This window comes from Canis lupus, chromosome 28 (assembly GCF_003254725.2).
Source record: "Canis lupus dingo isolate Sandy chromosome 28, ASM325472v2, whole genome shotgun sequence".
In the NCBI taxonomy this organism is placed as follows: Eukaryota; Metazoa; Chordata; class Mammalia; order Carnivora; family Canidae; genus Canis; species Canis lupus.
The window spans coordinates 24,995,075-25,008,439 of record NC_064270.1 but is presented as its reverse complement, the minus strand read 5'-3'; the positions used below and the strand labels follow the sequence as shown (position 1 = coordinate 25,008,439).

The window sequence follows — 13,365 nt, the reverse complement described above, 5'->3', positions numbered from 1 at the left end:
CCCTCAAGACCTCATCTAAACGTTCATTTCCTTTGGAGAGCCCCAACTCCAAATACCATCGCAGTGGGGGTAGAGCTTGGAGAATCTGGGGAACATAAACATTCGGGCCATAACTCATGGTAACCGTGCTGGGACACAGATAATAGACCCTCTGTCAGATGTTCTCTCTACTTCACCTTGGCCAACACCCAGCTGAGAATGTAGATGGCAGACTGAGCTGCTTCCTTTCGCACACTCCACCAGGCTTTCAGGAGCCAGAGTGAGGTGAAGGAAAGAGCCAGAGCAATGTGGCGTGACCAGTGAGGACCTTCAAGTGATATTTGTTGGGATGAGTGTGTCTGTAGGTGTGTCTTGTTCCAAAAAAGATTTAAGGTGTTTGCAAAGATAAAAAGTATTGGAAGGCAGTAAAAGAGATGAGGTAAAAGGACAGGGATAGAGACAAAATATAGGGCCAAGCCTTAAAATAGAAGGCAAATTAAATCTATTTTGCTTAACTAGGGAAAAGTGCCATGTTTTCTGGGAAGCCAGTGTCATTCTGTTCCATCTCCCTTTTAAATTAAGAGTGAAGCAGTGTTCCTCTCAATTTAGGGGCTTGCATTCTGATGAGTTTGCTGTGTTTTGGTTTTTGTTTGGTTCGCTGACCTTAAATCTCCATTTCAATAAGAAAAGCAGCTCCATCACAGCCAGTGAGTTTTCTTCTAGCGGCCTTCCTCTGGGGATCTTTTGGTGGGGAACTTGGCAACTTCTGAGGGTAGCAGAGGAAGTCAGAGGTTAGGAAAAAATGAGCCTGTACAATCCAGAAACTCCAAAAAAGAAAATTCTGGAAGGAATATCCATTTTACCTCTAGCATTTAGATGGCTCAGGATTTAATGATTTTTTTTTAAAAGGGAGTAAGACTAGGTAGGCATCGTCTACTAGAGCTGAAAGCTCCATAAGTAAAACAGGCTTATCGGGATGATTGACTTAACTTTTTCCTTTGGCTGTGTAGGCACAGGGTAACAGAGTAGGGCTTATTCAACTCTGTGATATTTTTATTCCCTGGAACAAAGGCCATCTTTTCTTTGAACCTCAAGGCTTGTTTGCCAAGATTATCTTTATTCAAATGCTCCATGTTCATAAGCAACACCTCTGTAGGCTCACGCAGAGTAGTTATTTTCAGCTGCAGGTATTAAAACACAAAACAAATAAGAAACAGGGAAGTCACACAAGTATTATGTTAATACTAATGATTCCCCATTATCTGTAGGATCCAGTCCAGTTTCTTAGCCAAGGATGAAAGGATTTGCTACATTGACTCTTCTAGCTTGGTGCCTTACTTTTCCTCCAGAAACTTCTGTAAAGAGATTCTCAGCTCCACATTAAAATCTTTGGTTCTCCAATCCAAATCTTCTCCCATCTTCCTCACTAGCAGCCTGCAACCAGTAGTTTATGGCCATTGATCCTAAGTACCTGGCCAGCTTCCTGGCCTTTCAGCCCAGAGAGCCCAGGAATTGGGATTGGGATTACTTGGAGGATTTAAAGTGGGTGGGATCACTTGGGATGGATGTTGTTATGGGCTGAATTGCATTCTCCTAATTTTCACATGTTGAATTGTAATTCCTGATCCCCAGGATCTCTGGATGGGACTATATTTGGAGATAGGCCTTTAAAGAGGTAAATTAAAATGAGGCTATTGAGGTGGGCCCCAAACCAGCCTGACTGGTGACCTTGTAAGAAGAGGAAATTTAAACAAATAAAGAGACATCAGGGATGGGAGCACACAGAGGAAAAGCCATATGAGGACACGGTGAGATTGCAGCCGTGTGTGAACTAAAGAGACAGGGCTCAGGAGAAACCAAACCTGTGGGCCCCTTGACCTTGGAGTTCCAGCCTCTGGAACTATGAGAGATACCTCTCTGTTGTTGAAGCCCCCAGCCCCAGTCTGTTCTTTGTGATGGTGGCCAGAGCACAGGTGCCCTCCATAAAAACTTTCCTTTGAGCTCAAGTTCATTGCAGTCATTCTTCCTCTCCACTCATAATTATTTTCTGTACCATTCATTTGAAAATTAAACAGTTTAAAAATTATTCTGACTCTTTGTGATGTATTTTTCCCCATCCGGTTCTTTAGTCATTCACCAAATCTTTAGTGAGCCCTACTATGCGTTGTTCTAAAGCAATGAGGGCCCCAGATTTTCCAGGTCAGCTACAAATCTGCCACAGAACCAGATAAAGCCTGGAGCACTGTAGGGCTGAGAAAAGTGTGATGGGTTTCTCTGTAAAAGTCACCTTTGTTCTGATTATTAAAGGAATTGGAGTTAAAGAATTTGGAAAACAGAGAGAAAAGCATGACTGTGAAAACAAAAATCACTCACAAAAATGCCACTATGTGGGGAGAATCACGGTTATGATTTTGAGTAATTTTCTTATAACTTGACTTTAAAACTGTGTGTTAGGAATACTTTCCTAGGTTCTGAAATAGCTCTTTAAAACCATTTTTACTGCTGTAATAATATTCTATTGTACAGACTTACTTAATCTATTTAATTTACCATTCACCTGACATCTGACTTTTTTCTATTTGTATTCTTATGATGCTATGTTAAGTAGCCTGGCTCATTAACTCTCCATATAAATCTATTCAAATTTCCCATAGCTTCCTGCGATAGATTACAAGAAGGGAACTACGGGATCATGGGACATGAACTTTCAGTTCTTGGTAGACATGCCCAAACTGCTAGCCTAGGGTAATTCACATGCTGATATGGCTTTTACTATAAAATAATCAGGGACAGGCTATGGGTCCTTCTCTTGCTTAGAAGTGATAACCCCAGACTTAGGAGAAAGATCTTTATAAGATAGAAAACCCCTGTATAATCTTGAAACAATGACTACAAAAAGGTCTCTCTCTTTTTTTTTTTTGTTATTTCACCTTGATTATGACACAAATCATTAAATTTGTCACAATCGAGATGCAATACTGAAAAACTGAGTTTTGGGTTGTTTTTCAGTCTAGGATTTTAAATATAGTACAAAAAGCAGAAGGGATTTTAGAAGCCACCTGCCAACTTTATAGATGACAGAACTTCAGCCCAGGGAGGTGGATTCCTTAAGGTCACGTAACCACTAGTCAACAGGTGGTATCGGCATTCATGTTTCCTGAAACTTCTTCTTCTTCTTCTTTCCATAGAAACTTCTCTTACGAGATTCAAGTCAGGGCAGCAGATAGCAAAAAGGCTATATAACTTAAACATTTCCTGCCAAGCTATCCTCAACTCAGCTGCTAATAAATGGCTTTTCAAACACTTTCCCTTGATTGGTTAATTAGGAGAACAGTGGTTTTACAAAGGATCCAATGATATTTCTAAGTAAGACTAGGCCATGGGTTCAAGCCGCACATTGGCTTTAAGAGGTACAGTTGGAAATGAAGGTTGCCCACCGTAGAAACTACCATGGCTTGCCTGTGGAGAAAAATGAGAGCTTAATGCCTTTTGGAACTTTCGACTAGCTGATGAAAGCCCTGTGCTCACCTCCCTTCTCAGAGCTTTTGGAATGAATAACTAGTGAGAGATACAGCATTATTCTTGCTTATCTTGGAACCTAGGGAAAACGAATCCCTTATCCAAGGACAGTGGGCAAAGCAAAATGTTGTCTTCCTTTTACAAACTTAGCATTCAAAGAACACTAAGTTCTAGATCAGCACAATCCAGTAGAACACAATACGAGCCACAGCCATAATTTTGTATTTCCTGGTAAGCACACTTGAAAAGATGAAACATTAATGTTATTAATGTATTTATTTAACTGCGTATATCCCAAATATTATCATTTTAACATGTAGTCACTAGAAATATTATTATTGGGCTATTTTATATTTTGGGGGGTCATATTCAAATCTTTGAAATCTGCATTTACTCTTACAGCCTATCTCAGTTTGGACTAGCCACGTTTCCAGTGCGCAGTAGCCACACGTGGCAAGTGGTTTCCGTATTGGACTGAAGAGCCCTAAATAACAGAATTCAGTCTCCGGTGAGCCCATGCCTATGAGGCTCGTTAGCAAAGTGGAAGAGGTATCTCAGAATGGAAAAGATGATACAGTTGTTTCTATCTTTAAAATGCCTGGCAGCAATGTGTCTAAGTTGTTATTAAGAAATGTGTATGGGAGATGGGGCGCCTGGCTGGCTCAGTTGGTAGAGCATGAGACTCTTGATCTCAGGGCCATGGGTTCAAGCCACACATTGGCTGTAGAGCTTACTTATAAATAAATAAACAAACAAACAAGTAAGTAAAAAAAAAAAGGGTGTGTATGGGAGAGAGAAGTTAACTAGCCTCAGCTGGGCAGTTTTGAACATTTGGCCAACAGCTTGAATTCACATCCCCAAGTCTCAAGATTGTCTGCTGCTGACCTTATAGGCCACCCAGCCCCCCACCTCCGTTAATCACACCCAGAGAAAGGATCCCTGAGGGCCTGGCGAGGGGGAGGTCTAGAACAGGATGCCACAATTGGCAGAGGGCTTCTCTTATCAGGGGCTCACAGTCAGAGAAAGAAAGTCTCCTTCTTCAGGGAGGGTTTCTTTTGTTTGGTTTTTCTTTTCTTTTTTAGCTGAAGGGTGTTCCTGGGAAAGATGAATGCCACTGGAAGCGGAAATTCTTGGCAATGAGAAAAAAACCTGCCTGATGCAGACACATGCCCCACCCAAGCGATTCCCAGCTGCAAGGGATTCAGCAAGTCTCTGGGTCCCGCTGCCCTCGATCCATTGATCCATCACAGGGGAGGCAGGTCTGGGGAGAGCCAGTCGGTTAGGGTCTATCCCCTTCCTCTCCCCTGTGCCAGGGTTGCATTCACAGCACCCACGCCCAGAGCCACCTTGTTGATTTGAATCAAGGGAGACCAGGCAGGTTCAGCAGACCTTGGCATCTCAGCCTCTGCAAGTGAAGAAGCCTTGAAGCTGCGACCCGGGAATCTGGGGGAGGCCTGGAGACCGCGTGCCCAAGAAGGGATCCAAAGAGGTAGAGGCCCCGATGTCACACAGCAAGGGAGCAGCCACGCTGGGAGTTGAACGTGTCTCTGGCTGGCAGCGCCTGTGCGTGGAAGGAGAGCCTCCTCTGTGGTTTGCTGCTGAAATGTCACTGTGTACTTGTGGGTGCTGGGGATGGAGGATGGAGAGGGAGAAGGAGTCTGGGAGCCATACCGCAGGTCATCGCCAGGGCTGTCCGGGGTCGGGCTTAGGGCCACCAGCGCAACACTGAGTCCCAGGCTTGCTGCTTCCTCCCTCAGTAGATCCTCTTTGTGCCGCTGTGTGCGTGTCGGGCACTGTTCCAGACGCCCACTGTCCAGCAGGGGACAAAACAGTCAGAAACCCCTGTTCTTGCTTTTCCCCTCGTGAAGGGAACAAAGTAAGCAAATGACATAAAATAGGTCAGAAGGTGATGAGCAGGGAAGGGGGTTAAGGAGAAGGGAAGGGAGAGGGCTGCCATTTAGGGTGGTCAGGGGAGGCTTTGCTGAGAAGCTGCTGTTTGAGCACAGTCTCCCCAGATATGGGCTGTTAGGCAAATTCTTTATCCTATTTACTCCAAACAACAGTCATGGTAATCCTAGATCCATGCAGCGTGCTTGCTCTGCACACTGCCGAGTTCCTTGCGCACCTGAGACTCGTTTAATCCCGATGGGCCCGTGACACAGGTGCAGGTACTTACCTCATTTTACAGAGTGGGAGAGAGAGGCAGAGGAACGTGAAGCAGGTTTGCCTGACGTCACACAGCTCATGATGGGCAGGCAGGTTGAGTCCAGAGCCTGCCCCTTTCTCTGCCGCCCTAAAAGGGGTGGTCCTGGACAGGGGTCTCAGGGAGCAACCCCGACAGGAAGTGATCCCAAGCTAAGCATTGCCCGGGGCCCGTGCTTTATCTGGGCAGCTCCTTCCCGGCGCTTCCATCCTTCTGTGTCCAAAACCGAGTAACTGACTGTTGTTCCAACACCTACTGTTCTCGAAGCCTCATGCCGGACTTTGCAGAGGATACTCAGAGGTGGCGTGGGCTGGGAAGCCGGTCCTAAGCAACAGATGCTCGCTTTGGGCCGAGAAGCAAACCCGTTAGAAAGGGAGGCAGGACGAGATGTCACCAGAAGGCTGCGCGGGCGGCCGGTGTCATGGGGGTCAGTCCCCTGGGGGGCGGCGGGGTCCTGTGCGGAGGAAGCGGGGAGCAGGGAGGGCCTCGCCCCTGCAGGAGCCGCACAGGGTCAGGCCGGGACAGTGCGAAGGCACATTAGGGAGAGAGTGAGCTTATCAAGCACAACCCCATTCTGCAGCCTGTTTCCCTAGAGGTGTTAAGATTAAGAGGCACCAAAGTGTTCCCAAATCCTGACTCGCTGTCCTGATTTAGGGGGCCTGCGAAGCGGGGCCATTGACAACATCGGCAAATCCCAAAGTAATCTCCAGCTGCTTTGATCTCCTAAGTACCCTGCTGCCCTGGACGCCCGCTGCCGTGGCCAGGTGGGAAGCGGGAAGACTCCTTGTCAGTGGGAGAGAGGAAGAAGAGGAAGAAGGAAGAGAGGAAGAAGAGCCCCGAGGACTGGCAGCCGGGTGAGCTCTGCACATCTTCCTACTTACGCTGACCATAGGGGGCAGTTTCTCTTTGTCTCCGATTCTGCATCCTGTGAATGGAGGGCACAGTCCCTCCTGCCCCCGCCACCCCCCCGGAGCCAGCCTCCGTGTGGAGGACACTACTGGCACTGCCCCCACCCCCGGACCTGCTCGGAGCTGGCTCCCCAGCACTCCTGTGCACCCATTCCCGGGGTTTCAGGGTTTCGGGGTGCTTTGCTTCCAAAGACTCCAACTGGAGACCTCCTTTTCAGTGGGTTGCCCTTGGGCTGGGGTAGCTGCTTCTCCCCGCTCTTGCTGGGTTCTCCTGGGAGCACCTCCGCTGTAAATCCCTCCCACCCGAAGCTTCCCCTGAGCCTACATCTAGTGAACCCAACTGAAGACAGTTTCCAAAAGCATTTTGCAAATTTGCACGTGAGACACGTGCTTGTAAGCAGTTACCATTTGAAGTCGCTTCAGAACTGACTGTACAAATCTTACTTCTCTGAATTATTGGGGTCCGGACAGAACGAGAGGCCAAAGGGGACCTGACGCTGGTTGTTCTATAATGTACTGAGCACCACCCCACCCCCTGACTCTGTGCTTACCACTCCATCACCAGATTGACTGGGAGCCTTCATCTTCTTGGGCCTCTGGGGGCCTCCACTGCTGCTCTGTCAGCTAAGGCTGCACTGTTTTCCACCCCAGGGGTCGTCAGCTTATTCCCACTACGGTCCCTGCATGACCTTTCTCAGGGCTCCAGGAAAAAGCCAAGTCTTGAGCGTCGGACAAGGGCCCAGGCCGGATTCATTTTTGAGAATCATGTAAACAAGGTGCATGCTTTTGGAAATTGTCAAGGGGGCAAATCATGAACTCAGATTTTTTTTTTTTTTGAACTCAGATTTTTGATCAACAAAACTTAAATAGAAACAGAGACTATTCATTATATTACCCGATTTAGTACTTTTAGCAAGAACACATACACACATGCTTTCAAAATAGGTCCTCAAAATTCCAAGACTTGCTTTGATCTCTCTCCTACGGCTGATAAGTTCCCATATATCAGGGGCATCCCTGGGAGCCTGGGGATAAGGATGAATGAATCACCACATTCAGATCCTCAAAGTTTCCATCTTCATTTAATGAGAACATTTCAGCTCCCTTTCGAAACCAGATCACTTTAAAGACAATAAATAATCAAACTCACCTTACGAGACCCAACAGCCTTGTTTTCCAATGGCCAAATTCTTGGCACCCTGTCCTGTATGCCTTCATTCCAACAACCAGAAAAATAACCCACGTGCTTGCCTATTTATATGTGCACAGTGCGTCTTTAAATCAGGTGTAACCAGCCTGGCCTCTTTGACTTCTAGAAGACAACACAGGCTTTATCTAGAGCAGGACCCAGACAAGGGCTGAAGGAGGGATGGGGTCGGGGGTTGATGCAGACTTAGTTGAGTCCAGGAGGAAAGCCAGAGAGCTGTTTAGTCTATAGGCCCCCCCTCCTGGTGGGGCAGCGGTGGAATGGACAGACATGCGGAATCAGAATCACCAGATGCTTCACTCAAGCCCAGCCAGGTGAGCCCGCAGCACCAAAGAGGTCTTGTGAAGATTGTCCTATCTCCCCAAAGGAGGACAGGATCCAGAGACAGGGATTCCAGAACCCAGCACTAGGGACATCTATCATAGGGTTGTGCGGGAGAGTCTGGGCACATGCAGAGAACAAGTCACAGAACCTGGTAGGTGATGCCAGGAGAAGCTGACCCTTAGGCACAGAGGGACAGAGTAGGTACCAACTTAGGAAATTGGCAGCTGGCATGAGTTGAAGCTGAGAGACAAGGACCGGAGATCCTTAAATCCCTCCTGCAGGCCAGACCAGGCCTGAACCCTCCTGAGGGAACCAGATGGGGACTGACCAGACCCTCAATCAAACCCAGATCCTCTGGCTTTGGATTCAATGGCTCTATTAAGTGAGTCCCCAGGACCAAATAGCCCCACATCCTAGATCTACCTGCTACCCCCCTCAGTCTGCCTTGTGGGCCCAGAAGGCATTGGTCATGTGGGTCCTTTCCAGGGGTGCAGAGGCAGGGGAAATGGGCTGGATGTTTGTGGAGTGTGAATTTACTGAACCTGAGTCTGGTACAAAACACTCCACATGAGTGAGTTAAGTAAACAGATTGTTTATAGAAAAGTCAAAAATCCTCTTTTTCCAATTGAACACATGAGCACAAATTTCCAAATCTCTAGTTTCGGTTGAAATTTTGTCATGGCAAATATTGACTGAAGTTGGTGGGCCGTTGGCAGGGTCTTGTCACTGTTTTGGTTATCTGGAGACTGCCAGGCTGTGGTGGGAAGATATCTTTGTGGGGAGTCAGGAGGCCTGGCTGGCTTCGGGCCCAGGCTCTGTTACCAACCAGCAGGTGTCCTTCGATGACCCTCTTGGACTCACTGCCCCCCTCTTCCTTTCCTTCTTTGTAGCATGAGAGTGTTGAAGACCTCTCAGATCCTTTCTAGCTCTGAAAATGCACAATTTTATGACCTAGATGGGGGCACGGTGGCTCAAACCATCTGATATGAATTTGGACTTCAAATCATTTTGATAAATGTTCTCAGGCTTGGAAGGTGGCCTGTGGTACACTTGCAAGATCCAAATCGACCTTTTCCAAACATTTTCCAAGTCTACACAAGGCTCATGGTGGTGGGGAGCCATTTGGAGTCTCCAGGCTGGGCAGGATGGTACAGACTTTGGTGCCACTGACAATAAAGGCTGGGGCGTATCTGGCTGGACCCCGCAGCAAAGAACACATGGAGTATTTTCTTTCACTTTTTACCTGGATGGAGCTCAGTGCAAACACAGACTGGAAACTACAAATGGGAACACAAGCATTTGAATAGATAGTCTGTCAAGAACATTAAAATTCTTCCAAGGGATGCACCAGACTCCGAGTCACATTGACACAGGCTGTCAGAACAGACTCTCAGACCCTGCTTTGGCATCACCAGGGAGAAGCAAGACAACTCCCATGTGGAAACTGCCTTGCATTTAAGCTGGTCTCCAGGAGCATCTGACCCCTATCTCAAACATCTGCTGTTCTCCTTAAAAAAAAGGGGGGGGGGAGTGGGAAGTGAAAAAAATATTTTCTTATAGGGAAGTATCAAAGTCACTCTGATAATGGGTAGCCATCCTTTTGCATGAGCATTAGAGAAACCATCCAGTATGATTGTGGAGGGAACTCTGCTTCAAGAAAACACTATTCACTAACATTTTAATTCACCAAATAAGGAATGAAGGATAAAGAGGATTTTTTCACCTCTGTAAGTTCATTTCAGTAGGGCGGTATCCCCCAACATGCTACTGTCGAAAGGAAGCCCATCTGCCTGGGTCCTGGAAGCAGCAGTTGTGTGGGTTCTAGATGCACAGGGAGAGGTTTGGCAGAGGCAAATGCTGGGCCAGGCACCGGAGCAGCCTTGGGTGGTGATAACAGGTGACCAGCTCTCTTCAGTATTCCCTACGTGGGGCCATCCCTTTGCTATGTCTACCATGTGCACTTGGCATTTATAACATGGGAGAAGACTTTTTTCCAATCATAAAAAGAATATACGGTGTACGGAATGTTCCAGGACTAAGAGTGGGAGCAATGAGACACTTGGACACCTCATTAAATGTACCTCTTACTTATCCACGATGCTGGTGGTGAAGAGCAACCTAGATATTCCCAAACCCCTGAGAGTCCAAAAATAACTTATATCAGGCACACACATGATTGTCTTGTATTGTTTCTAGAGTTCTGTTATAGAATCACCTCTTTGCAGAATGAGATTGGTCTGTGCCCTTTAAAAAAATTATGGTAAGACACATAATTTTATCCTCTTAACAATGTTTAATCATACATTACAATATTGTTAATGGTATGCCCATTGTTGTACAACAGATGTCTAGAACTTTCTCACCTTGCAAACTGAAACTCTATAATTGAACAACTCTTGTTTTCCCTCTCTCCCTAGCTGCCAGAAACCACGCTCTACTTTCTGTTTTGATGAGTTTGATTGCTTTAGATACCTTGTATTAATGGAAACAGGCAATGTTTGTCTTTTTGTGACTGGCTTATTTCACTTAGCAAAATATCCTTCAGGCTCATCCCTCTTGCAGCATATGACACAATTTCCTTCTTTTTTAAGGCTGAATAGTATTCCATTGTATGTATAGGCCACATTTTGTTTATCTGTTTATGGACATTTAGTTTCTTCTACCTTCTGGTTGTGGTGAATGATGCTGTAGTGAACATGGGTGTGCAAGTACCTCTTCAAGATCCTGTTTTAAATGCTTTTGGATAAATACCCAGAAGTGGGATAGCTGGATCATATCTTAGTTTTATTTTTAATTTTTTAAAGGAACTTCCATACTGTTTTCCATAGTTGCTGCACCACCTTACATTCCTACCAACAGTGCACAAGGTTCCCTTTCCCCCACATCCTTGCTGACGCTTTCTATTTCTTTTTGATAATAGCCATTCATATCTCATTGTGGTTTTGATTTGCATTGCCCTGAATAAGGATGTTGAGCATCTTTTCATGTATCTGTTGGTCATTGGTATGTCCTCTGGAAAAATGTCTATTTAGTTTCTCTGTCTATATTTTAATCAGAATTTTTTGCCATTGAATTGTATGAGTTCTTTGTATATTTTGGATATTAACCCTTTGTTGGGTTTATGATTTGCAAATGTTTTCTCCCATTCAGTACATTGCCTTTGTACTTTGCTGATGGTTTCCTTTGCTGTGTAGAAGCTTTTTAGTTTGATGTGGTCCCACTTGTTTATTTTTGCTTTTGTTGCCTTTGCTTTTGGTGTCAAATCCAAGAAATCACCACAAGATTAGGAGCTTATTGCCTAAGTGTTCTTCTAGGAATTGTATGGTTTCAGGTCTATGTTCAAATTTTTTTAAGCCTATTTTGGTTTATTTTTTGTGTGTGTGGTTTAAGACAGCGGTTCAGTTCCATTCTTTCACATGTGGGTGTCTGGGTTTCCCAACATCATTTATTGAAGAGATGATCTTTCCCCATTTCCTTGAATCCTCTGTTGTAAATTAATTGCCCATATAATTATGAGTTTATTTCTGGGCTCTCTGTTCCATTGATCTGTCTCTTATGCCAATACCATACTGTTATGATTTCCATAGCTTTGCACCATAGTTTGGAATCAGAAAGCATGATGCCTCCAGTGTGGTTGTTTTTTCTCAAGATTGCTTTGGCTATTTGGGGTCTTTTGTGGTTTCATACAAATCTTAGGATCATTTGTTCTCTTTCTGTGAAAAGTGGCATTGGAATTTTGATAGGGATTGCACAGAATATGTAGATTGTGTGAGTAGTATGGACATTTTAACAGTATTATTCTTCCAATCCATAAGCATGGCATATCTTTCCATTTATTTGTGTCTTCTTTAATTTCTTTCATCAGTATCTTACAGTTTTCATGGTACAGGTCTTTCACCTCCTTGGTTAAATTTATTTCTAGATTTTTTGATGCACTTATAAATGAAATTTTCTTAATTTGTCTTTTTGATAGAGTATAGAAACACAACTGATTTTTGTATATTGATTTTGGATCCTGAAACTTTGCTGATTTTGTGTATTGGTTTTAACAGTTTCAGTGGAGTCTTTAGGGTTTTCTATATATGATATCATGTTATCTGCAAATAGACAATTTTACTTCTTCCTTTCTGATTTGGATGCCCCTTTTTTTTCTTGCCTAATTCCTCTGGCTAGAATTTACAGTACTATATTGAATAAAAAAAAATGAAAGTGAGCATCTTTGTCTTGTTCCTGATCTTTGAAGAAAAGCTGCCAGTTTTTGATCATTGATCATGATGTTGGCTGTGGGCTGGTCATATATAGCCTTTAGTATGTTGAGCTATGTTCCTTCTATACCTACTTTGTTGAGAGATTTTATCATAATTTTTTTAAATGTGCAAAGTGGGTCCTTAGGGAGGGATTCATAGCAAATCTCTTGGCATCATAAGGTCACAGAACTGTGGTTTTCCTTTGGTGAGTAAAGAAACAGGAGTTTGAGGACCCAAACCATGGAGATAAGAGTTGTGTTGGAGAGGACAGTACCAACAAAAAAGGGCAAGTAGAGATCCAGTGAGGGATAGGAACGTCTATACCAGGGAAATGATGCCTGATGTTGAGTTATTACTGATTCCTCTGCTATCCTCCAGTTGAATTAGATCCAAACCCATGGTAAAGATATATTGCCATATTCATGGTGCTGGGCTGGGGGTAAGGGGCGGCTGGAGAAGGAGGAGTGATGGGGGGCTAGTGTGGGGTGGAAGCAAAAGAGCAGCTGGAGGGGGAATCCAGGAGCCAGAATGGAATTAGGAGAGATGGTGAGAATGTGAGCCCCTGGGGGTACTGGGAAGTCTAGAGATGGTGCTGGGTTTCACACTGGGGAGGAGGATGCTATTTAAGGAAAGAGTGGCTCAGAAAGGATAAAGGGGACTCTGTTCCCACCCCTAAAGCTGGTAACAACCCAGTTTGGAGGAGAAGGCTTGTGTGCATGTGTGCACACCCATAGAGGAAATGTACCTGGTAACTAAGGCAGCAAATGCTAAATGCCCATTCACTGAGCAGAAAAGATAGAGAGCGTTATGAGAGTTTAGAATTCAGAGGTATTACTTTGGCTGGAATTGGTGGCGATGCTGCTAAATGTTTAACCACCAGCTTCTGGGGAAAAAACAACTTTCCATGGTATAAATACCCTAATTCTACCATGGTTAATTTTAAGTCACCAAGTTGACTTCCTAAAATCTGGAGTTGGG

The 13,365-nt window shown here is 44.9% G+C and overlaps 1 long non-coding RNA gene across 7 annotated transcripts in view; it reads left to right on the top strand.

The window, feature by feature from the left end:
- LOC112672363 (uncharacterized) overlaps positions 1 to 13,365 on the top strand; it is a 157,754-nt gene that overhangs the window by 86,664 nt on the left and 57,725 nt on the right. For 5 of the 7 annotated variants that reach the window (XR_003144229.3, XR_003144230.3, XR_007406715.1 and 2 more), the window contains 2 exons: positions 4,581 to 4,987; positions 6,356 to 6,555. This is a non-coding gene — a long non-coding RNA (uncharacterized LOC112672363). Of the gene's footprint in view, positions 1 to 4,580; positions 5,062 to 6,355; positions 6,556 to 13,365 lie in introns of all 7 variants that reach the window. The other 2 variants (XR_004810347.2, XR_003144231.3) reach the window with 2 other exon arrangements.